Source organism: Canis lupus, chromosome 10 (genome assembly GCF_003254725.2).
Source record: "Canis lupus dingo isolate Sandy chromosome 10, ASM325472v2, whole genome shotgun sequence".
NCBI classification, from domain to species: Eukaryota; Metazoa; Chordata; class Mammalia; order Carnivora; family Canidae; genus Canis; species Canis lupus.
Window position 1 is genome coordinate 54,023,645 of NC_064252.1, and position 27,665 is coordinate 54,051,309.

General features: G+C 33.4%; 1 long non-coding RNA gene across 1 annotated transcript; it reads left to right on the top strand.

Moving 5' to 3' along the window:
* On the top strand, positions 1-26,082 carry LOC125755953 (uncharacterized). The gene is made up of 3 exons (XR_007413607.1): positions 1-170; positions 6,347-6,379; positions 25,616-26,082. It is a non-coding gene; the product is annotated as an uncharacterized LOC125755953 (long non-coding RNA).
* The last annotated feature ends 1,583 nt before the right edge of the window (positions 26,083-27,665 follow it).

Genomic DNA, 27,665 nt, shown 5'->3' on the forward strand with positions numbered 1-27,665 from the left:
GAGAGAAAAAGAAAGTTTGTGAGTATATATTGAATCATTATTTGTTACAGACCATGAAAGGATGGAAAAGATAAAAAGAAAGAAAAGAAATTTCCTGGCCAGAAAAAGACCCTGGAGCCTATAATAGGAAGAGAAAGAGAGAGAAAAAAGAATACAGAGAAATTAGTGAGGTGATTTTAATCTTATATTTTTATATTTCATCCAAATGCTGCAAACAATAGTTTTCTGGGAATTAGGATTCTTGTGGGTTAATCAATGAGGCAAAAAAATGGATTTATACAAAAACACACAGTAGTTGAAATAAAGAATCTAACAAATAATTCTTCAACTTATATCAGGACCCTACTGATATTTGAAATCATTGATGCCTAGATATAATTAAGTATAGGTGTATTAACAGGAGTTCTCCATGTTTATGTGATACATTTTTAAAAAGCTCATTAGCATACCCTATATTGGACATCACTGTACAAAAACTTCTTCAAAATATATGAAGAGTGCCTATAAAATAACTTGGTGTCCAAAGTTACTGTTTTTTTTTTCAAAGAAAAGATTTAGGAACTTTATTTTAGCCTTAAAAAATATCTTTATTTTAGCCTTTGAAAAGGAAAAATAAGCATACCATATTCAGAAGTCAAAATTTTTAATAATTTCTGCCCCTCAAAAATAAGGAAAAACATTATTTATTAAATATCCTGCTTACAGCAACCAGCTTTATATATTAGCTACATTCCAGAAGAGTTAAGTTTCTGGTGTTACAATTAGTGTTTTGATTATTCCCAAGGCACTGTACTTTTGCCAGTAAAAAAAGATAGTAAGATCAGCAGCTAGCTTTACCAAGACAGAGATATTGAAAGTCTAGGGTATGCACAATGTGTATTATAGACACCAGGGTATAAATATTGGGGCATAACTTCTTAATACTTCCAGTGGTAGATTTAAGGGATCTTAGGTGAAAAATCCAAAGCAATGTGCTTTATCTGAGTGTGGGATTTAGTACCAAGAAATAGAAGTAGAAGGGTTCAAAGCCTAATCTGCCACTTGCTCAGCCAAATGTGTCATTGGTGTTCCAGACATTTTATCATATTGTAAGAATTTCCAAATGATGGAATATTGATGTTTGTGGTCATATCTCTTGATTTCCTGCAGAATACCTACCCCATACATGTGTTGAACAGAAACTCCTCTCTGTGATAAAACGTCCTTTAAACTGTGCTATCTTTTGTCTTAAATTACTGAAAGTCAATGCAGTTATCAGACTCACAGTGGTGGTAAGTCTGCCATCTGTTCAACTTCTAAGCTGTGCTGAAAATAAATGGTAATCCAATCATCATGTTATATTTTCTGCAAAGGATTTTCATGGAAATGCTTGATTTCTGAGTTAGTATAATGCCCTTTTGTGAGGAAAATGAAATCCAAAGCTCTCTATATCTGGCTTTGTTATTTTATTATGCAAAATATGAATGATTTTTGAAGTCATCATTAACATTTGCAGACTTAAGCAGTTCCTTGCTTAGTGATTAAAAAGTCAAGGACAGTTTTTCAACTGGCATCTCATTTTGCTAACTTAGTTCTTAGTCAATACTGACTTGATGTGGGACAACTCAGATTTATTTATCCATACATTATTTAGAAATAATTTAGGATTTATCCTATTCCACCCCTATGTTTTATCCTCCCAGCTTAGATATTTACTTCTTCCTCTGTTAGGAATCTGAGAAAAAAGGCAATTGCAAAGTCTCTTACAATTTTCTAAATTGAAGGGGTGGACTGTTACTTATGGGGAGAGTAGTACACTCCCAACATTATAATATTGTTATTAATAAGATTGATTATTCATGATCTCTCTTTCCTCCATTTCAATTAAGTTGAATTCCATCACATTCTACAATGTTACCTTGTTGTAAGTTCCTGGTGCAATTGCAGATTGTTCTTGTTAACAGTGATGTCAGGTAGCTGTGAATCTGGTTTACTTCTATTTGCCTCACAATATTGGTAACTATTATGGATGGGCAGTATTCACTCTTGGAAATGGAAGTCGCATTCACGCCCCCTCTCTCATGAGGGTATGAGAGTAATCAAAGCTCAAGTTTTCATGTGATGCTTTAAATATATTTGCATACTTTGAATTTCAAAATGACTTTTTAAAAAGAAAAAAATATTTTATTTATTTATTTGAGAGAGAAAGCATGAACCAGGGGTAGAGGCAGAGAGAGAAGTAGGCTCCCTCTGAGCAGGGAGCTCACTCAATGTGGGACTTGATCCCAGGACTGTGAGATCATGACCTGAGCCAAAGGCAGACACTCAACCAACCGGGCCATTTAGGTGCCCCTCAAAATGACTTTTGAATACTGTCTTTTACAGAATTTATCCATTTGCAAATAACTTACTCAGTTCTAATTCTAAATTAAAATGTTTTTTGAACTTGTCCTGTGATTAGTAAATAAGTCACTAATTATATAGTGTTACTGTGGCCTGAATTGTGTCTCTGTTCCTGAATTCATATGTTAGAGCCCTAACATACTGTAGTGGTACTTAAAATTTGGGCTTTTAGGGTGGTTAAAGTTAAATGAAGTCACAACTGTAGAACTCATATATGACAGGATTAGTATCCTTGTAAGAAGAGGAAGAGATACCTTACAGTTCTCTCACTCCACATACACAAAAAAGAGAGGCTGTGTGAAGACACAGTAAGAATGTAGGTGTATGCAAACCAGAAAGATAGTTCTTACTTTAAGCCAATTCTGATAACACTCTGTTGTGTGACTTTTACCCTCCCAGAACTATCAGAAAATAATTTCTGTTGTTTAAGCCATCCAGTCTGTGGTTTGGGGTTTTCTTGTTTGTTTTTTGTTTGTTTGTTTGTTTATTTGTTTATTTTGTTACAATGGCCTGAGCAAATGATATGAGCACGAGACTTCCAAATGTATGCAGAAATTTACAAGACAGAGTAAACTCACTATTCACTTAAAATATGTTTGAAGCCTTATTGACTGATAGAATGATACCAAACACTTCTATAATTTATTTTATTAACAATGTAATATATTACATGATTATTTGCAAACATATCTAGGAATTCAGGGGCCTTTTGGGGCAGGCAACTTTGAGAAATCTCAGGATGATCTTTTGAAAAACAGATTTAGGCTATTCCATTTTTCTATTAAGGCAAATGTATCTACTTGGTTTTGTCATTAGAGGTGACATTGCTAATTTTATATAGAACATCTTTCTGGTGTTTTAGCTACAATTCATCAGACACACAACAGCATTTTCCATTTATTAACATGCAACCAACACTTTTTCTGCTGTATTTTTGTTCTCTTTAAATAACATAGTATTGCTGTGAAGGGTGATGGTATCTCAGAGTTCAGCTTTAAGGATGGCCAAACATAATTGTGCATGCCTAGATTTGATCCAAAGTCTATTATGCAAAATATATCCAAACCCTGATTCTTCATCTTATAGTAAATTATAGCCAATATCTGCTTGTATTCTTGGGAATACTGGGTCTTCAAAACTAAGTGATCAAAAATTATTTTTAACTTTCTCATGTTATGAGCCACACAGTTTTCAGAGAATTAATGGAAGAGTCTTTTTACTCATCATTTAGCATACATATTCTATAACTCGCTCTGGGATTGAGAAAGGAGTAATTAATTCTTTGCAAGAGAAATTAATTCTCATTTCTACCTACCTGAAAACCAAACTCTTATAAACAACTGATTAAATTACTAGAGTCAATATTTGTTGAATTATAAGGCAGATTTTTCAAAATTTGTTCTATCATGCCCTAAAACAGCAATAACTAGAGATCTTCATTTCTGTGGCATAACAGTCCTGCATTTGCTGAAGTTAGTTTAAAAATAAATTATAAATTATGTTCTGAATATAAAATATGTACTCATTGTAGAAACTTGAAAAGTTAGAATATATAAAGTATATGTAAAGTTATAAAGTATCCATACAGTAATCCAGTATTTAAAGTCAATCCTGTTAAATATTGATGTATTTCCTTTTTTTTCTTTCCCTCAATGTTCATTGCCAAATAGGTAGGTAGATAAATAGAAAATGGTGTATGTGTATGTGTTCTATAAAATTAGACTAAGTCTTTTCAAGTTTTGAATCCTAATTTTTAAAAATCTGAGCATAAATTATGAAATAAAGGAAGACTATGGAATTGGATAGTGACAGCCAAGTAATAAAATCTAAATACCCTTTGTTTTTATCCTTGCTATGCACAAGGCTCTGGGGAATTTACTGCATAAGCTCTGAGGATAGTCATAATAATATATCTCTACTGGGGAAAACTTTCTGTGGGTACTATGTAGGCCACACATCTTCCATGAAAACCCATAAACATTTCATGCTGATATGATTTACACTTTTTTTTTTCACAAGTTGAGAATGTAGTTTAAGTCACATCTGCTGAAAAAGGAAGGGTTTGTTTATACGTTAGCTTCAGGATAATACTAACTTGAATGTCTAATAATGCCATCACATTTATATTTTTATAATCATAATAAATATATGACACTCTCTGAGGTAGGTAGAGCAGATGCTCTAGTTTGTTTGTCTGTTTCTTTGTTTTTCAATAGGCTCCACACCCAGAGTGGAGCCCAACACAGGACTTGAGTTCAGAACCCTAAGATCAAAACCTGACCTAAGACCAAGATTTGGATGCTCAACTGACAGAGTCACACAGGTGTCCTAAATGTCCTAATTTTAAGGACTGAATTGAGTTTTTAATCGAAAAAATAAAATTTCTGAAATAACAGAATAAGTGAATAAAATTTAACCATATATACATACAATCTCTCTCTTCCTAGATTCCTTCCAAATGATGGAAAATAAATAGGAAATATAAGAAAACCCACAAGGACATTGATAACAAAGGAATAGAAAATAGAAATCAATAAATTAAAGAGAAAATGTTTAAAACAATGAAAGGACATGGAGGATGAGGGATAAATTATTTCTTAGAAAACAGTAAACTCTAATTTAAAGCCCTACTAATGAGACTATAGGTAAGAAGTACACAAATTTATCCTTAAATTCTGCAATGAGTCTCAGAAATTTGGGTTACCAAGTATATTGAGAAGGAGGTTGAACTACAAGACTATAAAGAGAGACAAAGTGAAAGTCTAGATATTTTGTGCCACTGTCCCTCTGACTTGTCTCTTCTACATCCAGGAAATGTGGCATATCGTTGGAGAATTCTTATTCAGAGAAACTGAATAAAGAAAATTAAGTAAGAGAAAATATCTCCAAATACTGATACTTGGTAGATCCTAAAAACACTGTCTGTTTTATTATTTTATAGAGAAGCCAGTAATTATTCATACTGCAGTGAATGAGGAAATATAATCACCTTCAAATATTTAATTCTTAAAAATAAAAATATACTTCAGAATCAGTAGACACTTGAGGAAATGATCCAAATTGAATAAGAAAGAATAAAATAGTCAAAGATTGAAAAAGAATCCCCAACAGAAAAGCCACATTGAACACTTAGATGAGAAGAAATGTCACAGATTACCACCTTAAATATCTGCAGGAAGATAAATCAATAGTTTGCATCTATGTGGACAAGGGTGGAATATTATGGAAAAATATTAATCAGTAAATTGTAATAGCTCTTGAAAACAAATAGGGTAGCTAAAACAATAGCAACAACAACAAAACAAAAGATTTATAACAAAGTCAATGAAATGCCTCTGAACACAGAATAAAGTGATCATATCTAAGAACTGCCAAATTATAATTAGAGATAAATAGATTTATGTTCAGAAAATCTGTTCTCCATGTTCATCCTTCTTTTCTGATGTAAATTTTAAACTTCTTCATCTACCTGATTTTCAAAACTTACTCCTCTCTCTTTAGTCAGGAACCACATCTTATTAGTCATATCTAAAAAATTACCTTCTGAATCTGGTTCTGCTTCCTAACAACACTGATGATTCCTTCTTCCCACTCTTATCCTCTCTGCCAATAGCACTGGGGCAGCCCTCTAATTGTGGGTCTGCCACTTAATTCAGTTCATCTATGTCACTTCTAGTATTAATTTTCTAAAAATTTTATTATGACAATTGAAACTTACTAGCTCCCTTTTGCCTTTTACAAAAGAACCAAATTATTCAGCCAGGCTTTCAGGCCCTTATTTATATGGCCTGATTCCTATGCCCAGTGTCATCTCTCACTAACACAAGCATTCAACTTCTAGTTACACTAAAATTTTAATATTTCATATGTGATTATGACTATTCAAGCATCCATTGCTTACTTTGCATATGCTAATTTTTTGAACAAATTACTCAAAACTCTTCCATCTATATTTCTCTTCCAGGAATGAACAGATTTTGTTGGGAGAAAGTTAAATGTAAGCAAGAATGCACATTTTATTATTATTATTATTATTATTATTATTATTATTATTATTTTCCTAATATGATAAAAATATATTTTCCAGGAACAGTTGAGAAAGTAAAGTCAGTAGTTATCCTTACTGAATCCTTGTCACTTTGGAGACTGTAGATAAAATTTCTAAATTTGAAAGCAGAATACAAATTGGAAAGGTTGTTTGAAGATCAAACATCACTATTTTGATAACTTCAGTTATCTCTTTTTGGTGTCTTTTTTCTCATATTCAGATTCTCCATTATCAATACTTTTCCAGTCTTCTCTTCATGCCCCCACCCAACCAAGTTAATTGCACATGCAGAGGAACAATGTTAATGAACCAGTTAGAAAATCTTAGCTCTAGTACAAATGTGAAAGGCCAAAGTATTGGTAAAATCAATTTATTTGATTATTTAATTTAAAGATGTATTATTGAAAGTAGGTGTTTTGTGTATTTTTAGTATATTAGACAGTTTTAGTAAAGTTTGAATTGATCTTTTTGTATTTTTATTTGCATAACTAGTTTTATCTGTGGAAATAAAAATAATGAATATAAAGACAATACAGTACCAATCTTATATTAATTTTGTTGTTTCCAAAAACAAACAAAAAAAGAAATAGAAACCATATAGTCTTAGTTCAGAGATGTAGAGAACTGGAAGTGTCACTCCAATTTTTACAGCAAGCTGTAAAAACTGCAAATAATTAAAATTAATAACTTTTCTTGAACCCATTAATAAAAAGAGGTCACAGTATAGTCAAGTAACCTAAAATATGAGGGTGGGAGAACACAATCTAAGCATTTGCTTATCTGGGACAGACACCACAGGATACCACATAAGCCAATAAGAAAAAAAGCTAGTAAATTGTAGTGATTTTCAAAATGTGAATGTGGGATAGTACAAGACCCTGAAGTCCATAGGGTGGCAGATATAGGCAGGTCTCCACCGTTTTGTGAACTTTTCCTCCAGGATTCCCTGAAACCACTCACAGGAGAAATCAGATAGAAATCTGAGAAAACTTTTTTTTTTTTTTTTTTTTTGGTGGTACTGACAGTAGACAAAAACAAACAACAGCCACTGATTTGTCTCCCTGGAGACATGCTATATTCATCTCTGCTATCTCTATAAAAGAGAAAAAGCCTTAATTTGCAGAGGGAAGTAGAACAAAAACTCTGACTATATTAGCACTGTTGGGAAATCTCTTAAACTGAGGAAAGGGGCAGGAGGAGTGATGAGTTAGTACTATCCCATGATAGGGGTAAGATTGCGTGCTAGTGTTCACTGCAGATAGTGGGGAAGGAGCTCTTGGGAAAACCAAAGCCTTGAGACAAGGAAAACAAATCCGACTGACATTTAGGATGAATTAGAACATCAGGGAATGCCATCTTCCCACTCTCCTCACCTCCAGGCTGTCAACATCTAAATCAAAATAACAGTGGAATACCATTGAGAGAATTGCAAGAGACTTGATTATCTCAAGAGAGCAGATATTGAGGAATCCCTTAGGACAGATTCCCTTAGGACACCAAACCATAATCCAAACTGATAGAGGCATATGAAGCCTGTGGTATACCGAAGGAAACTGTAGTAACAACAAACTTTAATCCCCAACTCCTGACTTCATTAACACACAACCCCACATTTGTGTTCCTTTGAAAAGAAAGACACGCACATGTGAAGTGTAAGTATATTTTATAAATACAGATTCTATATAGGTAGTTAGGCAGATAGATATAGATAGAGTTTAATGTCTTCTGTCATGTCCAGTTTTCAAACAAAAAATTATAAGGCATTACAAAAAGGCAAGAAAAACATAGTCTGACAGAGACAAAAATATCATCAAACTAGTTTGAAGTATGTCACAGGTATTAGACTCAACACATGGGAATTTAAGATAACTATTTTAGTATGTTAATGGCTCTAAGAAAAAGTATAGATTGGATAGGTAATTTCAACATTGAAATGGAAACAATAAGAAAGTATCAATTGGAAAACCCAGGGGGAAAACAAGTAAAACAATGAGGATGACTGCCTTTGATGGGCTTAACAGTGGGCTCTACATCATCTAGGAAAGAGACAGTGAATTCCAAGATAGTCAATAGAAATTATCTAAACTGAAATCAAAAGAAAATCATACAGCAGAACATCTAACATTAAGGAATAGTATTAAATGAGCTAATAGACACATAATTGTATTCTCAGAAGGAGAAAGAAAAATGGGAAAGGTGAAATGTATGAAGAAGTAATGGCTAAGTTAAGAGGCATCTGGGTGACTCAGTGGTGTGAGCATTTGTCTGCCTCTTGATGGCTCAGGTCATGATTTTAGTGTCATTAGACTGAACCCTGCATTCGATTCTGCACTTAGTGGGGTATCCTCTTGGGATTCTCTCCATTTCTCTCTACCCCTCTCCCTGTACCTGCAAGCACAGTGGTGCTCCCTCTTTCTCACAAATAAATAAATTAATCAAGTAAGTAAGTAAGTAAGCAATGGCTAAGACATTTTCAAAACTAGTAAGACACCAAACGACATACATAAGTAGCTTATAGAACACCAAGCAAGATAAGTAACAAAACAAACACAAAAGAGCCTCATTTGTGCACATATATTCAAACTGCTGAAAGTGAAAACAAAGGCAAAATTTTGAAGAAAGGGGAAACACACATTACCTACATAAGAACCTAAGATAAGATTTATAACAGTCTTATCAGAAACCATGCATTCGAGACAATAATGGATGAATATTTTCCAACTGCTGGTTTCAAAAAGGAAGAAAAAGGCTCAAACCAAAATTACATACCCAAAGAAAATACATATCAAAAAAAGTAAGAGAAATGAAGACTTTCTCAGACAACAAAAAATCAGAATTTATTGCCAGTAGAACTAATCTACAAGATATTCTGAAGAAGGATCCATGAAAATGAATAAAATAAAATAAAGAAGGATCTTTGGGCAGAGGAATGTGATATTGGTAAGAAACTTGGATCTACACAAAAATGGAGTTGAAAATAGAATCCGTAGAGATAATTTTTCAAATTTTTATTTGCTTTTCAAGATAACTGAATATTTTAAGCAAAAATATGCTATTGTGTAATTATAGTATTTGTATGTAAAATTTAAAACATAAAAAGATGGAGGAAGGAATTGGGGATAAACTGTTATAGATATATTAAAGCTAAAACAATTTAATATTATTTGAACATAGACTCATTGTATGTATGTATGTATGTATGTATATTTCCAAAAGTAAAACAAGTTTGGAAGACTTATGCTACCTTATTTCAAGCCTTACTCTAAAACTATGTTAATCAAGGTAATATTGAATTGGCCAACTAGAGTCAGATTAATCTTTGAACTGGAATAGAGAACCCAATAATATAATGGATCTCCACAAATATAATTATTTTTTCAGAGCTACACTCAAAATTCAAAATTCAATCTGAAAAATGACATTCTTTTTAATAAGTGGTGCTGGAACTGTTGTACTTCGGCATTAAAAAAAAAAAAAAAAAAAAAGGAACCTTGATACATACTTACCTTCAAGCAAAAGTTGCCTAAAATAATTGTAGACCTAAATGTAAAATACAAAAAAAAAAAAAAAAAAAATCTAGAAAAATAAATCACATGACCTTGGGTTTTGTAATGAGTTTTTATGGATGGCATCAAAAGCATGATAGATAAACAGAAACAAAATTAATTGGTGAATTGGACGTTATCATAATTAATACTTCTTGCACTGTGAAATTTTAGGGTAAAGTCAGGCCAAAGTTTGGGAAGATATTTATGTATTATATATCTCATATTAACTGTATCCAGAATACAAAAATAACTCTAATCTTCAACAAACAAAATAATCTATTTTAATTAGGAAATGAACAAAAGATTTGAACAGACACTTTCTCAAAGAAGATATATACACATGTCAAATGAGCATATGAAGAGATGCTCAAAATTATTAATCATTAAGGACATGCATATTAAAATCATACTGAGAAACCTGTGAACAACTACTAAAATGGCTAAGAAAAATAAAATGACATAATGAAGTGTTATCAAGGAGGCAGAAAAAGATAGCATTTCCATTACTTGTGAAAATGTTTGAGCAATCTTGGAAAACTAACTTGGTAGTTTCTTGTGTGAGTAAACATATTTTTACCATGACGCTATTAATTATTACCCGCACAAAAATAATTATTACCCAAGTGTACTGAAAACTTATGCTCATAAAATAACCTGTTTAGATATTTGAATTGACTTTATTCATATACTCTAAAATATAGAAATAAGCCATATGTCTTTTAACAGGTGATTGGGTAAAAAAATATATATATATATATAAGTTTTATATATATATAAAACTTCCATGTAATGGAATGAACTATAAATTTACCACCACAACAAGGATAAATATCAAAAATATTTTAGTAAAGAGAAAGAAGTCAGACCCAAAGATTACATATTTTGTGATTGCATTTATATAATATTCTGTAAAAGGTAAAAATTCTAGAACAGAATAGAGATCTATACCTGCTAAAGGCTTTGGAGAGGGAGGAGAGAGAGGCTATAAAGATGTTTGCACAAAAGGAATTTTTATATTGATGCAAGTTTGCTGTACGGTACTATGGTGGTAGATATATTACTGTCTGACTTTATGAAACCTATGGAACTGTACACTACAAAGAGTGAATTTTAGTATATGAAAATTTTTTTTAATGACAATGTGGTAAGAACTGAGGATAGAAAGCAGACAGTGAAAACTAAGTCTAACTGAATTAAAAAGTATGAAATATTGTTAGTAAAGGTGGTGAGGAAAAAAGGCAATGGGAAAGCATCTAGAAGTTCTGATAAGGCTAAAGACAAAAAGAACATCAGTAGGAAAACTAAAGAATGGGTACTAAAGAATGCACAAGATAAGATGAGCAATGAATGTTAAACGGAACTGATGAATTATTGAAAACTACATCTGAAATTAATGCTGTACTATATGTTGGCTAATTGAATTTAAATAAAAAATTAAAAAAAAAGAAAAATTGAAGAAATATGGATAAAGTATATACATTAAGTAATTATATTTTTTCCAATTTTGATTTCTGAAATTTAGTAAAAGAATGTTATGCAAGTTGCTAACTTTATTTTTTATTTTTATTTTTTAAAGGATTTTATTTATTTATTTGTAGAGACAGAGAGAGAGAAAGAGAGGCAGAGGGAGAAGCAGGCTCCATGCCGGGAGTTGGATGTGGGACTTGATCCTGGGTCTCCAGGATCACACCCTGGGTTGAAGGCAGCACTAAACCACTGAGCCACCTGGGCTGCCCACAAGTTGCTAACTTTAGGGGAAGGGGGGCTGTGAGAACACTGTACAATTTTGGCGACTCCAGTAAATACAAATTATTTTGAAATAACATATATAAAAATACATAGTAGCAGTTCTGGGTCTTGGTTTGTTTTTGTTTCATTTCCATATAAACTTAGAGTCATGTGGTCCACCTCAAAATTCTGTTGGGGTTTTCACAGGGACTGCATTGAATCTGTAGATCAGTTTGGGATGAACTACTCTTAAGAATAGTAAGTGTTCCAGCCTATGGACATGATATGTCTCCTTCTTCATTTAAGCTGCCTTTAATATCTTTCGGAAACACTTTGTAAGTTTCATTTTATGGGAATTCCACTACTTGTGCTACATTTGTTCCAAAATACTTTACTTTCTAATGTTTATACGAATTTTTCTAGTCTTCCTTATCTTTAGTAATTTTCTGTCTACTTGTTTCACTAATCTTTTCTCAACTCAAATCTATTCAGGAACCCATCTGGTATATACATTCTGTCCAATTATTATGCCCCTCATTGTAACTTTTTCTTTTGTCTCTTTTCCATATCTATTTTTCTCTTCACAGTCTTTTTTGTGGTTTATTGTTAGTCCATTTCCCTTAGTTCTTTAAATACGTCATTCCTATTTACCTTGAACAGTTTTATATTAGCCACTTTAAATTTATTGTCTGACAGGGCACTTGGGTGACTCAGTCAGTTAAGCATTTACCTTCAGCTCAGGTCACGATTCCAGGGTTCCATGATTGAGCCCCACTTTGGGCTCCCTGCTCAGCAGGGAGTCTGCTTCTCCCTCTCTCTCTGCCTCTCCACCACCCTCCTGTGCACCCTCTCTCGTATAAATAAATAAATAAATAAATAAATAAATAAATAAATAAATAAATCTTTTAAAATATTGTCTGATGAATACCAGGCTCACTCAGAGTTCGTTTTTATTGGCTCCCATTTTTGCTATTTCTACTATGTTATCATATATATATATATATATTTTTTTTTATTTTTATGCTTGGTAGTTTTTGGTTAAAACTGAATGTTATATAGTTACTATATTAAAGTAGCTCTGTAGTCTATTTTATTTTTCTGTGGGTCTTTTTTGTTGTCGTTTTTAGTAACTTTATAAACTTGCCTGGTACTGAAACTTTGTCTATCATGCATATATATATAATATATATATATATATGATTATATGAATATATAAATATATTATATATAATTTTTGTTTTTATTACCTGGCTACCTGGCTTCCTTTGATATTTTTTCTGTGTTAGTGGTCAGGCAATGATTTGTGTGGAGTTTGTATTTAGATAGCTCAAGTCCATAAGGCTCTGCCTTCTACTGAGCTGTCTATATGTGGGTAGAGAAATTCATTTTAATTCCTGGAAATGGTCAACATGACCTAGATTTTAGATTTGTCTTGGTTCTTTCAGATCACCTCCATGTGTGCATAGTTTATCTGTCAGCCAGGTATGTATGAATTTAGTTTCTTTCTATGGATCTGACACTTCCAGGTTCTCACCATTAAATTCCTGCCTTGTCTGCTGCCCTTTTAGAACCATGACCACCATCTTGAGCTCGCATATTATGGGTTTTCCTCAGTTTTTCAAACTGAATCTGCTGAGTTTAGTAGACAAAGACATGGGTTTATCCTCTGCTTTCACCCCAAATCAGATCTGCTATCTGTAGTTGCTAGTTTATCCCAAACCCAAAGGCAATAGTGCTATGGTTTCCAGTGACCAAGCAGAGAGGAGTATAGAAAGGCAACAGGTTGGGCTTGTAATTTCTTAGCATCTCAGCAGTTTTTAAAGACCAAATGCTTCTCAATTTTTGGTCTGACTTTGGTTGATTTCTAGTGCCTGTAAATGGCTATTATTGGCAAAGTTGTCCAATGTTATACTTGTTTTCTACAACTGTACCTCCTTTCTCCACTGTTATCTGGAGTGCTTTAATTAATTCTAATGGAAAATTGGACTGATTTAATCAAAGAAAAAGTGTAACCTTGGTGCCAGTATACCTTAAGTACCTCTCTAAAATGTTCTAATTTCTCTTATTTTTTAAATACACTGAGAGTAGACTTCTGTTTCAGAACTTTTAGTAGAATGCAGAAAATGTTTTATTTACATTGTATTATTTATAGTTTTATTTTATTCATGGCAGGTAACACTGGATTGTCATTTAACTGTAGTGATATAAAATGTTCCTTCATGTCAGAGCCATGTTAAAACCAAGTTAGCTTCTGTCAATTGGCTTGAGATCTGAGATCATCTTTCTGCCTTTTACCATGGCCACTAGCTTGCTGCTACAGTCTATCATCAGTGTACATTCACTTCTCAGGATTCTGACAAGGGCACTGTGTTTTATCTTAAAAAAAAAAAAAAAAAAAAAGACTTACAAAGTAAGGAAATGCAATTTCATGTTTCTTAGTTTATCATTCTTCCAGAACATCTATACTATGAAAATGCTAGTATTTACAGGGCAATTAATATTTGCAAAACATCTTGGTTCCTTTAATTACTTACTCTAATAAATAAATGCACTGAATTGCTATTTTGGTATAATCACAAGGAAACTCTCAGGAATAAACCTTCTTAATGTTTTCTGAAGTGCTAAAGTCTGGTAATTAGACTACATTTTAGAAATTTCACATAAAACATTGCCAGTATACATGCCTTTATCTAGTGAATGTATTTCTCTGTATCTCTCTGTTTCTCTATTTATCTATCTATCAATCATCTATCTATCTAATCTGAATGCATTCTGTTGGTCAGGATATTAGTCCCTATATGTTAAGATGTATTTAGTTTGCATTATACAATAACGTGTATAATGAGAAATTAATCTTATGAATAATTGCACTTTTTAGCCCTGAGAAAAGCTGTTATTATCCCCAAGTGCATAAGGTAGAAAAATCTACTTTCTAACACTTTTTACCTTCTAAAGTAGGGACTGGTATCTTTTCTCAAATATAACTGTGAAGAGTAAAAAGTCTCTTTTAAGCAGGGGTGAAGATGGAATGAGTATTTCCATTGAAATTGTGACAAAGTGACATTGCCTACTCATTTTAGAAGACTGCCCAAGGAAGCACACCATGTGGCCTGATATCAAACATGGAAACCTGGAAAAATGTTCTTATCTCCAGAAAGTCAGGACTGAAACAGATTATTATAATGAGAGAAGGGTGGTTGGTGAGCTTTCTTCCCCACTGTCCATATATCCAGGGACATCACTGCTTCCAGAGGTTCAGTCAGTAGTAGCTTGGAAAGTAAGCCATGAAGTCTACCAACTACTTATACTAAAGTTCTGTTCAGATAAAGAGAATTCTGTGGATATTTTAAGTGTGTATTATTCCTTGTTAGGAGTGTTTAGTTCCTGGAAAGGAGATAAGTAGTAAAAAGGAATACTTCAGGAAAATAATCACAACAGTAAGTTAATTGTCATATCCTGGGAAGAGGCTCCATAGCCTTGGTCTAACTGAAGAACTAAAGATGCATGAATGTTACTACATAACATTGAGGCAGGTTTTTTTTTTTTTTTTTTTTTAAGATTTTACGTATTTATTCATGAGAGAGACACAGAGAGAGGCAGAGACATAGGCAGAGGGAGAAACAGGCTCCCAGTAGGGGGCCTAATGTGGAACTCGATCCCAGAACCCTGGGACCACAACCTGAGCCCAAGGCAGATGCTATACCACTGAACCACCCAGGCATCCCTGGGACAGTTCTGAAGTAACAAACTGAAAAGGATGGCATTCTAGAGCTTCAAGTGGTTTATTTTTATTGTTGTTTTTCTTTTTCTTCTTTTTTTTTAATCTAAATGGATAGCATAGATTCCTTTGCCTAAGTAAGATATGAGTGTGGTTTCCTGCCACTGTAAATCAATCAGGAGGTAGCGAGGATACAAAGGAAAGAAAATCATTCTATTATCTTGAATTAATCAGTTAAATATATATTGCATTTTGGGAAAAAGTGATGCAAATTCTAGAAACCAAAAACATGTATCTGTAATAAAAATGCTAATGATACTGTAAGAAACACTATAAGGAAATATAAATTTAAAATCTTCACCATCATATCACTGTGCTTTTAAGACTGAGGTCCTATAACACAGTACACATTTGCCTGTGGTTTGCATAATTCTTTTTTTCTACACTACTTCTTTACATATCTGTATAGGAAGGTTGCTTTTGCCTCCATCATACCATGGAAGATTAAAAATTATATGTTAGTGTTTCAGTTTTGAATTCATATTCTGTAATATATTTACATCTCTTCAAGTTTCTATGGCATACAAATCTACACTTACATTGATTATTTATATATTTTTATTGTGATGAATGTCCACTTTATTTCTCAATGCAGTTCATGTGGTTATAAAATGGATTCCAAGATCCCCCCAAATAATTCTGCATATGTCCAGTTTAGCTAATGAAATAGTCTCTTTAAATACTTTACTATTATCTAAAGTGTATATTAATATTTCTGAAATGCTGTTTGCACATATTTTACAGGTATATAATGTGTCTATGCCTTTATCCATCAATCTATAAGGAACAGAAAAATGGAAAGCAAAGGAATAAACACCACAGTAAACAGATCAGGGATAAAAAAAAAAAAGAAATTACTGTAATAACTCTTTAGCTATGAACCAACAGGATGACTTTTACTTTTATTTTTAAAAAATTCCCTTCCTTTCTTCTCTGTCTCCACACATGCACACACACACAGACACACACTGAACTCTGAATATAAATCTTTCCATAATAATTTAAATCAATATAGACTTAAATCAGTGAAACGCTTGTGTAATTTGTGGCTGCTAGCTTTATGTGTGCTCATGCCTTCTAAGCTGCTGCTTTGAGACATAAAAGACAGATCAAATAGTATGGGAAAGACAGATTTTTGAAACATCAGGACAGGGCATTAGCTAGGAAGCACTAGAAGTCTGATAAAAATATGCCCTGAGGCCCCAACCCAATTAAATACATTTAAGGAAATGGAGTATTTCAGATTAGTTTCACAGAGATGTTGACAGTTCCCTTCAAGTAGTTAATCAAATTCAGCTGAATTGCATCACCATAGACAAATGCGGTGTCTCCTTTTCCTGGACTGATAGACTAAAGGGACTCTGTTGATGCATTAAAATCTTCTTGAATAAACTCTTTTATTTAGCTTCACTTTATAATTTCTGACCTTGTCAAAAGGCGAAGTAATTTTGTTAGGATGAAGAATGAATCATGCTTTATAACAGATGTCTTCAACCCCAGGTGTGCTTATTCTTGAGGGATACAAAGACTTTTCAGAGACTACATGACACAGATTGTTTTTAAGAGAATGGGGTATCAGATTTTCATGTTTCTGATGAACTTCTGTCTAAAATTGATCTGATTGAGAGTTCTGCAATTCTGAAACCCAGATCTACTGAAAAATTGAAGATTCTTTCCCATCTCCATACTTAGCACAATCGCCTTCCTTCCAGGTTACTTAAGAAAAGGCAAATTGTTCAGCCTTCCAGAATCCTACTAGTCCCATCCATATTCTTGGGCACCAATTAAAAGGATAATTTAAAAATGTATGGCTCCTGAAGGAGGGTATATTGGCAGTAAAACATTATGAATTTACAACAGAACAAAGCAAACAAACCAAAAACAAAACAGAGAATCAGTAACAAGCTCATTGCAGATTCCTCAGTGCCATATCTAGCTGCCTGCCTTCCCATTATCTGTCTATTTATCTATCCATCCATCTATCTTTGAAATTGAATTCAGAAGTGAAATCCCATGGGACTTGTATTAGCACACTTATTTTGAAATGAAAGCCACTGGAAGATGTAAAATGTAATGAAGGCACACTTGTTTCTAACCAAAAGCAAATTCATTTGGTCATTTGGCCAGAAGAACTGCCATACCAAATGGATTTAATTTGAATGGATTAAATTTATAGCCAGATAGTCATATTGATAATATAAAAAATGACAACAGGTATTTACAGCCCATTTTAAAATTAAAAGAAATTACTGCTTTCCAAGTTAAACCTAATGAAAAAAGTTGGAAATCACCTGAAATGGGCAGGAGATATATATATATATATATAATCACTGTTTTAAATTCTATTAAGGGTCCCAGGAGCAGAGATTTACAAAAAACGCTAGTTTTTTCCATTTGGTTCTTGGATGGACTTGCTTTCTGATACTTTTGATTAATTATTTAATTAATGATGAATACATTATCACTTAAGAACAGAATCAAAATCACAGGAACTAAATTGGAGCACGTACCATAGACGGCACGTGAATTTGCAAGTTGCTGTTAAAAACTGTTAAACTGGAAATATATGAAGCTCTTTTTTGGAGTTGTTGAATATTAAGTCGCAAAATACCTTATAGATCCAGTCTGACCCTCTTCTTTGGTGGTCAAGGGAACTGAGGTCCAAAGAGAAATTATTTGCCCAAGACACATAAAGGGTTGGTGGCAGAGTTAGGACCCACACTTAGGATTCCGGACTCCAATCCTCCTCTTTCTTTTGAATCAAGCTTTTCTGTTTTAAGCACCAAAAGTTTCTTATCCACTTAAAAATGTGTATTTTAAAATTTGATAAATGGACGTACAAAAATAGTGGAGAGCTGTATCTAATAAATGTGTCAGGAAGTTATTTTGTCAGTAAGTGAACGTACTTCTTAGCTCTATGGAAACTGTTAATTAGTAATTAGTGGAAGCAGTCATCATATGGAAGCAGACACCATCACATGCCTGATTGACTAGCTCTTTTGCAATGGGGGCTTCTGATGTATTAAGTTGTTGTATTTCAAAGGCGTACAATGTAACAAGTTGTGCTTTGGTAGAATCTTCATGAATAACAGGGAAAGATCTTACATAGAATTTACATACAGATTCATTTCTGACTATGTATTTTCCATTTCATTTGTTTGTTTACATTCTTTGTGTTCTTACTGAGAATTTTGTATGTCTGGGGGGGCGGATAATATCAATAATGTTCTATGGCATTTTCATTTCAAGGTTTGCTGATTACATTTACCAACAGGCGTAAGTTAAGGTAGCCTATGTCAGGTCATTGCTTTGTTGATTTATCTACCTTCAGTCTAAAGTTGAAGTTTTTCCCTCAGTCTCAATAGACTAATTTTTAACGAGAGAAGTTTAAGTGTCGTCTTCAATTTGAATATATTATAAACCAGTCCACATTTCCTTGTCATTGTCTGTCATAATTAAAATTATATTTGACTTCCTAAAAGAGTCTGTGAAAATGCTTACATTGAATTTAAATACATTGTTAAATTTAAGATGTATCTATACAAATATCAATATAACCTACTGTTTGAGAGCATAGGGTTTGAAGTTAGACTTTTGAGCTTGATTGCTGATTCACCTTTTGATTAGCTGTCTGATGTTAGGTGAGTCAAATACTTTGCCAAACTATAGTTTCTTCATTTATAAAAATGGAGAAGATATTTGTAACTAGCCCATATATTTGTTTTAAGGATTAGATGAGATAATGTTTGCAAAGTTTTAGTATATTTCCTGGCTATGAATAAGCATTTCATAAATGTTCTTCAATACCATTATTGATTTATTCTTCAATCCAGAAAAGACCAAATGTATTCCATTTGTTAAGAATCCATACAAGACCTACATTTTCTTCTCTGTCCTCTCTAAATGTTTAGCCCACACTTATTTTCTTCTTTTCTGAGTTGCAATTATATTATTTACCCTGTTAATATAAAGTGTGCTGCTCTATTTTTTTTAACATTGATTATATTGTTCTCAATGGAATATAAGTTCTTTGAGGCCAGGGTCAGAATGCTAACTAGCTGGTAGCCAGTTAACAGTAACTTATTGAATCACTGATTAAACATTAGAATGGCTGAGAAAGCAGAATTCTTAAATGAGAAAACAATTTCTTTAAATATAGTTTATAATACCTATAAAAAGAGAAAATATTTAAGGACAAACATAATGAAAAAAGGGATTCCAGGAAAATGATTTTGGGATTTGCATTTAGTTACCTGAATGGTAACTGACTTGAGTAATCAGAGAAAATGAAAACTGATGTCAGGAATAGGGGGAGCACATAAATAAGACATCATGGAATCTTCAGAAGGCTCAGAGAAGGGAAGTATGAGATATATATGAAAAAAGGACAGGGGCGCCTAGGTGGCTCAGGTTGAGCATCTATCTGCCTTTGACTCAGGGCGTGATCCTGGAGTTCTAGGATTGAGACCCCCATCGGGCTCCGCACAGAGAGCCTGCTTCTCCCTCTACCTATGACTCTGCTTCTCTCTCTGTGTCTCAAGAATAAATAAATAATGGGACACCTGGATGGCTCAGCAGTTGAACATCTGCCTTCAGCTCATGGTGTGATCCTGGGGTCCAGGATCTAATCTAGACCCACATTGGCCTCCCTACAGGGAACCTGCTTCTCCCTCCTCCTGTCTCTGTCTCTCTGTGTCTCTCATATATATATATATATAGTATATATATAGTATACTATATATATATGTCTCATATATATTTAATATATATATATATATATATATATACACTAAATATCTTACCATCCCCTTGAGGTCATAAGACCTAAGTTTTACAAACTTGCAAACAATTTTCTTTTTTCATGTTCCCAGACTAGTTAATTTAAAAGAAAGGACATTAGTCTGAGAACGTGAAAATAGAAAATTGTTTACAAATTTTAAAACTTAGGTCTCAAGACCTCAGGGGATGGTATAGATTTAGTTTTTATAAATTTGAATAAAAGGATAAATTGGGATCCTTCCCCCATAGTTGAAGAGATTTTCTTTCCTTCCGTCCTTCCTCCGTTTGTGGGGTTTTCTTTCTTTCTTTCTTTCTTTCTTTCTTTTTTCTTTCTTTCTTCTCTCTTTCTTTCTTCCTTGTCTTTCTTTTCTTTTCTTTTTTTTTTTTTTTCTTTCTTCTTCTTTCTTCTTTTCTTCTTTTCTTTTTTCGTTTTTTTTTTTTTTCTTTCTTTTTCTTTCTTTTCTTTCTTTCTTTCTTTCTTTATTCTTTCGTTCTTCTTTCTTCTTTCTTTTCTTCGTTTTTTTTTTTTTTTTTTTTTTTGTTTAGGATTTTATTACTTATTCATGAGAACACACAGAGAGAGGACAGAGACACAGGGTGAAAGGAGGAGCAGGCTCCCTGCAGGGAGCCCCATGTGGGACTCGATTCTAGGACACCAGGATCACCATCTGAACCAAATGCAGACACTCAACCTCTGGGCCACTTAGGGGCCCCTTGAAGTAGATTTTCATAATGAAAACGGTGTAGCAATCAAAGGTGACTTTTCACTATTTAGCTTTGAAAATACTGCAGAAATTAACCCCATTCAAAGGAAAAGTCATAATAACCCAGCTACCTCACACCTCAGAAAAGTCCACCAAGAGGAAGTAAGGTAACCAATACCAATGATACATGCAGAGATTTTTTTTCCCATTTTCTTGAGTCTGTCCCTTCAAGCATGTTTCTTAACATGAATGACAGGAAGTAAAGAGAGAAAATACTCAGAAGAGATAGAAAATCAGGAAATGGAAAATAACATAAATAAAATAGACCAAAGACATTGTAATAAATACTGCCAAAGAGCATATATGGATTATACAAGTAAACATATTTCTATAAGAAAAACACATTCAGATTTTAAATTATCCTTTGAAACTAAAATAAGATAGCATAAAACAAAATATAAAAGGGAAATATTGAAATTAAGGATGAGAAAATCACCCTGAATTAGAATACTTCTACACAGAGACACAACTTGACACATAAGAGAGAAGGCTTGGAAACCAAAAAGTTGACCCAGTAGGTGCACCATCTGAAAGTAAGAAAAAAGAACAAATAGCTGAGGCAACAGAGGGATTACTTAGCAAAGAAATATTTTTTTTTTATTTATTTATGATAGTCACAGAGAGAGAGAGAGAGGCAGAGACACAGGCAGAGGGAGAAGCAGGCTCCATGCACCGGGAGCCCGACGTGGGACTCGATCCCGGGTCTCCAGGATCGCGCCCTGGGCTAAAGGCAGGCGCCAAACCGCTGCGCCACCCAGGGATCCCGCAAAGAAATAATTTAAAGATGTTCAAAGTTGAAAAGATTATACTGTTATGAAATGATATATTTGAGAATAAATTTTAATAAGTTAAAGATGGTTACTGTGAACTCTAGAAAAACCACAAAATAAGTTAATAAAGAACAGGGCTATAGTCAGTTCCCTAATGGAGGAGATGTAATGGAATACAAAAAGTAATAAATACAAAAGGTGATAGCAGAGATTAATTGGAATAGAAACAAATAGTAAACTATTATATTTAAACTCAACTATATCAATAATTACATTAAATATAAATTAAATTAGATACTCAAAATAAAAGATACAGATTGACAAACTAGATCAACAGCAAGTGTAAACCCTTTAAATACAAAACCTGAAAGACAGTAAAGGCTGTGACAGGAAAAGATACACTAAGCAGACAAGAATCATAACAAAATTAGAATGGTTATATCTAAATCAGATGAAATAGATTCCAAGAAAATGATTATAATCAAAGATAAAAGAGACACTTTGCAATAATAAAATATTAAAAATAAGGATTTGATTTCCTAAATAGAAATAGCCTGCAAAAGTACACCTGGGTGGCTCAGTAGGCTAAGCATCTGCCTTTAGCTCAGGTCATGATTTCAGGGTCCTGGGATCCAGCCTTACATCAGGCTCCCTGCTCAGTGGGGAGTCTGCTTTTCTCTATATGCCCCTCTTACACCCTGCTCATGCTCTCTCTCTCTCTCAAATAAATAAAAACTAAAAAGAAAGAAAAGAAAGGAAAGAAAAGAGAAAGAAGAGAAGAAGAGAAAAGAAGAGAAGAGAAGAGAAGGAGAAAGAGAAGAGAAGGAGAAGAGAAGAGAAGAGAAAAAAGAAAGAAAGAAAAGAAAAGAAAAGAAAAGAAAGAAAAGAAACAAAGAAAAGAAAGAAAAGAAGAAAAGAAAAGAAAAGAAAGAAAAGAAAAGAAAAGAAAAGAAAAGAAAAGAAAAGAAAAGAAAAGAAAAAAGAGGGATGTCTGGGTGGCTTAGCAGTTGACCATCTGCCTTCAGCTCAGAGCATGATCCTGTGGTCCCCAGATCAAGTCCCACATCGGGCTTCCTGCATGGAGCCTGCTTCTTCCTCTGCCTCTGTCTCTGCCTCTCTCTCTGTGTCTCTCATGAATAAATAAAGTCGAAAGAAAGAAAGAAAGAAAGAAAGAAAGAAAGAAAGAAAGAAAGAAAGAAAGAAAGAGAGTCTACTTACTGTGGATAACACCCAAATCAGGTATATATGCATCACTATCAAACAGCAGAATGTTGGATTCAAAGAGCAGATTGTAAACACTTACATAGAAAAAAAAAAAAAAAACTCACATGCAACAACTCAAAAATTTGAGCAGTATCTAATTTCTTAGCAGTGAACACTGGAACTGGATGAAATGGAATAGTGCCTTCATATTTTCAACTGGAGCTCTATTCCCATTAGAAGTATATTTCAAATATAATATTAGGAGAAAAAAATAAGACATACATTCTCAAAAAAAATCCCATGTATTTTTTCTTTAATTCCTAGAGGATATGCTATACTAGAAGAAGGGGATGGAGGGAGAGGAAGAAAAAAATGAGTGCCCAATGCCACAAAGTGATGAAGCAATCCCCAAGAGAACAGTATTGGGAGATTTTGTGAATGCAACTGTATTTCAAGCCTAGAGAGTAAATGGTCCAGATAAAATCAGGACCAACATTTGAGAGGGCTATCTCTAAGAACACAGAGAAACTGAGAGATTGCTTTATAGGTTTAAATACATGGAGAGTAGATTTATACTTTCTACAGTAGTCACATCAAGACAGCTAAGAAAATGGGGGGAAAAGGTAATTATTAACTCCAGAAAAGATAAAATAGTATACAAAAGTGAAATGTAATCAAAATACTCTGTATCATTCAATTGTAGATAAATATTACATATCACAATATTATAAATAATATTATAGATTGTTATAAACAATTACAATATAGTTATAGTAGATTCTATATTGGAGAAAAGAAAAACATTTGCATCAGTATAATGTTTTGGAGGACATGGTAACTATTCTGATTTTCCATTTTAAAAAGCCAATGATAATCCCTGAAACAAATTCAATAAATACCTGCATAATCATTTTATCTAAAAATATTAAGATACATTTTATATAACTGAAAATTTAAAATTTAAGTGGTTGTCTTCAAGGGACATAAATGTGGCAGGACTACAGACTTTTTATATCTTATACCAATACAATCTTAAAAAATGTAAAAACATGAAATGATGAAAACTCCAGTAGACATAAGTGAAATTTATAGTAACCAGGTGAAGGAGATGATGAACTTTGTCAGGAGGAGCTGAAAACATTCTCAGGAAAAAGAAAACAAAACAGTTTGCATATGACTGGTCTTTAAGGTAGGATATCTAACAGCATACAACCCTGTACTTGGGCCATGCTATCATGGAACCCCATGGAAATCTATACTTCCTAGAGTAGGATAATTAAATTAATCTACAGATGTACATTGAAACAGTTAGATGAATGCCACAGCTATTTGCTCCATTTAAAAATCATGATTGTGTCTTCAGATATTTATTGTTTCTTAGAAATTTATACCTATGAAAGTTTTGCTGTTCTTTTTCCATCAACTGTATTTCCTTCCTTACGCCTGAGGAATGGTACTTTCCCCCAACCAATATTCTATACTAGAGAGTAGCAATAGGCTTTAACTGCGGCACATATGTTTGAAGACGAAACATTGAATTCTAAGTGTTTTATGTGGACCTGCAGCATGCTGTTTGCTAGAAATTGAGAGTCTGGTAAGTGAGTCTTTCAACATTTCAGAGCAACTTCCTTTAGCCTAAAACAAAATGGCTTTTCACTTCTCACTACGACACACTATTCATTGCAAACTAAAATTTCTCTCTACCTATTTCAGACTGCCTCCAGCAGAGGAACTAACAAAGCTATTGAACTTTTGCAGTAATATGGAAGTCTGACAGTGATTTTGGCAGCCTTTTCCATGAGGTTATTTTCTGGAGTATATGCTTGTATTTTTGTCTGGAAAAGAAAGGAAAGTAGGAATCCAAACAACAATATGTAGGACAGAATGAAAGGACATGTAAGAAATAAAATGATGGGCAAAGCTGTGAGGCTTATAGGTTGATAGAAATGAGAGAAATCTTGTTAATAGAAATGAGAGAAAATGTGTTAATAATCAGTGCTCACTTCTTAGGAGCTATGAATTCTAATTCTCAATGAGTTGCTCATGTTGTCACTGAACCTGATAAAGGAATTGGAGAAAGTTTGTATAAAATGTAAAGCTGAATAGTAAATATGGGATTGAGTAATCAGAATTCTTTAATTCTTTATTAAAGCTTTGGAATTAGAAGAATATGAACTTCCTTTGTTACACTCAGTTTCTTTACATTTAATCTATAGTCACAAGCATAGTTACATGTGTGACAAGTGTCTTCTAATAAAGCAGATTATCTATCATCTATGTATCTACCTACCTTCCTACCTACCTATCTCTCTGTTTATCCATCTATTTACCCATCCATCTTAATATAATAGTTTTTGCTTAAGTTGGGAAGAAAATGTAGATAGAATCCTCTACAAGAGGATATTTTGTAGTTAGCAGTAGAGAAAATAAAGTTTCAGGTCAAGCACCGAAGCAGGAACAGTTATCTTTAAGACATAGGATTTATTGGTAAATCAGATCATTCAGGGAGATTGGAATCCAGTTTTCTTTTAGGTCAGGCTATGTGAAAGAAAGAAAGCAGGGTCATCCTTCTGGCTCAGAGCTATCTTTGATGGCCTAATCTTTACTCTTTCCAGGTCCTCAGAGAGATGCAGTAAGCAAGAAAAATAAAACTGACAAAGGACCAAAGTAGTCACTGCCAGATACATCCCCAGCCAAAAAGAACTGGAGCCTCTTAAACCTTCTTGTTTCACTCATTGATGAGTCTACTGTCATCTGTGAACTTGGAAACAAATGAAACAATGTAGCAGACTAAGTGAGCCTGGGAATAACAGTGAAGCAAAATGCGTGCTATAGATCCTCAGTCTTGTATATCTGCTTCTTTAAGAATAATTCCTAAATTTGCACCTAGAGTTGGTAATGGCTTTGGGTGGAATTTTATTTGGAAATATCCAAGGGTTAATGCCATTGTTTCTACACAGAAAATTGTAAAGAGGCTTATTGAATGTAATTAAATGGTACCCCTCTTTTTAGGGTACAGAGAGGTCTGGGATGGTAGAAACAATAGAATTTTAGGCTATTAGTGCTTAAAGTAAATTTAAGAAATGAGTTCATCTCAAGTTATTTTTTTAATTTAAGAAGTGATGCTAGAAATATTATAGTGATATTTAATTTCTTATGAAGAATTTCCCCCTTCTATTTCAAAAACATTAAAATGTTAGATTAAAAGAAAAAGACAAACAATGAACACATAATGTAATGTTGAATGCAAGTCCTTCCAAGGGAAACCATCAGGTGCTATAAACAACGAGGAAGTGAGAGTAGCCCATGAGGGAAAGGATATAAGTCTTAAAGGCTGGTGTTTTAACAGGAGAGAGAGCTGTAGGCCTCATGCTCAAGGGGGACCTGGGACCGTTATTCTTGTCTAAAACTTAGACCTGTGAAACACACACACTTTGTGCTAAACTTGATAATTTAGCACAAAAACCATCAAGCTTCCCTGATATATGAGTGGGACATACTCAGCCTTTGTAAATCATAATCCATGGCCAGTGCTATGAATGGGTACTGGGCCAAAAAGCTTTAATACCAAAGTAGTGAGGCAGGATGAACAAGAAATGAATCAAAATATTATCTAGATCCAGTAAACTGTATGGGATCCTGGCCAGGGAAACCTTAAAACTGTCCTATACAGAAACCTCTACAACTCAGGGCATTTGGTGAATATGTAGAAACGATTAGAGAACAGAAAATCCAATTCTAGAACTTGTATAAACACTTTGTATGAATTAACTCATTTAGTGCAACAAAGATATATTAAAATACATGAGGAATAAGATTTTAAATTTCACAAAATAATGCAGAAAGAACTGCTTAAAGTTCTAACTAGCAAGGGGGAAATAAAGCCAGCAAGTAGGACTGATATGAAGGCAGTCATAGTAAGCAAAGAAGATTTTAAAACATGGAAGGGCACCTGAGTGGCTCAGTAGTTAAGCATCTGACTCTTGGTTTTGGCTTGACTTATGATCTCAGAGTAGTGGTTGGAGCCCTGCAAAAGGCTCTGCACTGGGCATGGAGCCTGCTTCAGATTCTCTCTGTCCCTCTCATGAATAAATAAACAAAATCTTAAAAAAAAAAAAAAAAAAAAGATTCTCTGTCTCCATCTCCTTTTACCCACCCACCCCTGCTCACTCCTCCATTCTCTCTCTCGCGTGCTCTAAAAAAATAAAATTAAAATATGGAAGAATTTTATTATGTTTTATATGGAAGAATTTTAAATAAGTATTAGATATTAGAGATTAAACAAAATTTAAAAATTAAATTAGTACATAATTATATAATATAATAATTTATTGAAAATAAGGTTATAAAATGGAATTATGAAACTGCAAAGTTAATCAAATACGGAATTTGTGAGGAGCAAAACACTCCAAGGTTTTTTTGTGTGTGTTAGGAAAAAGGACAGAGATAAAGATTACATTTATTTAGATTTCACTGGCAAAATACAGAGTTGTTTTAGTTAGAAGAACTCATGTTAAATGCTGCTACAGACAAACACAGTGATATCAATGGCTTAAGAATGAGAATTTGTTTTTAAGGTACATAAAGTCTCCTACCTCTAGTATGCATCTAGAACATGTGCTGTAGAATGTTACTGCAGCATGGAAAGTATGCTGGCATTTATTT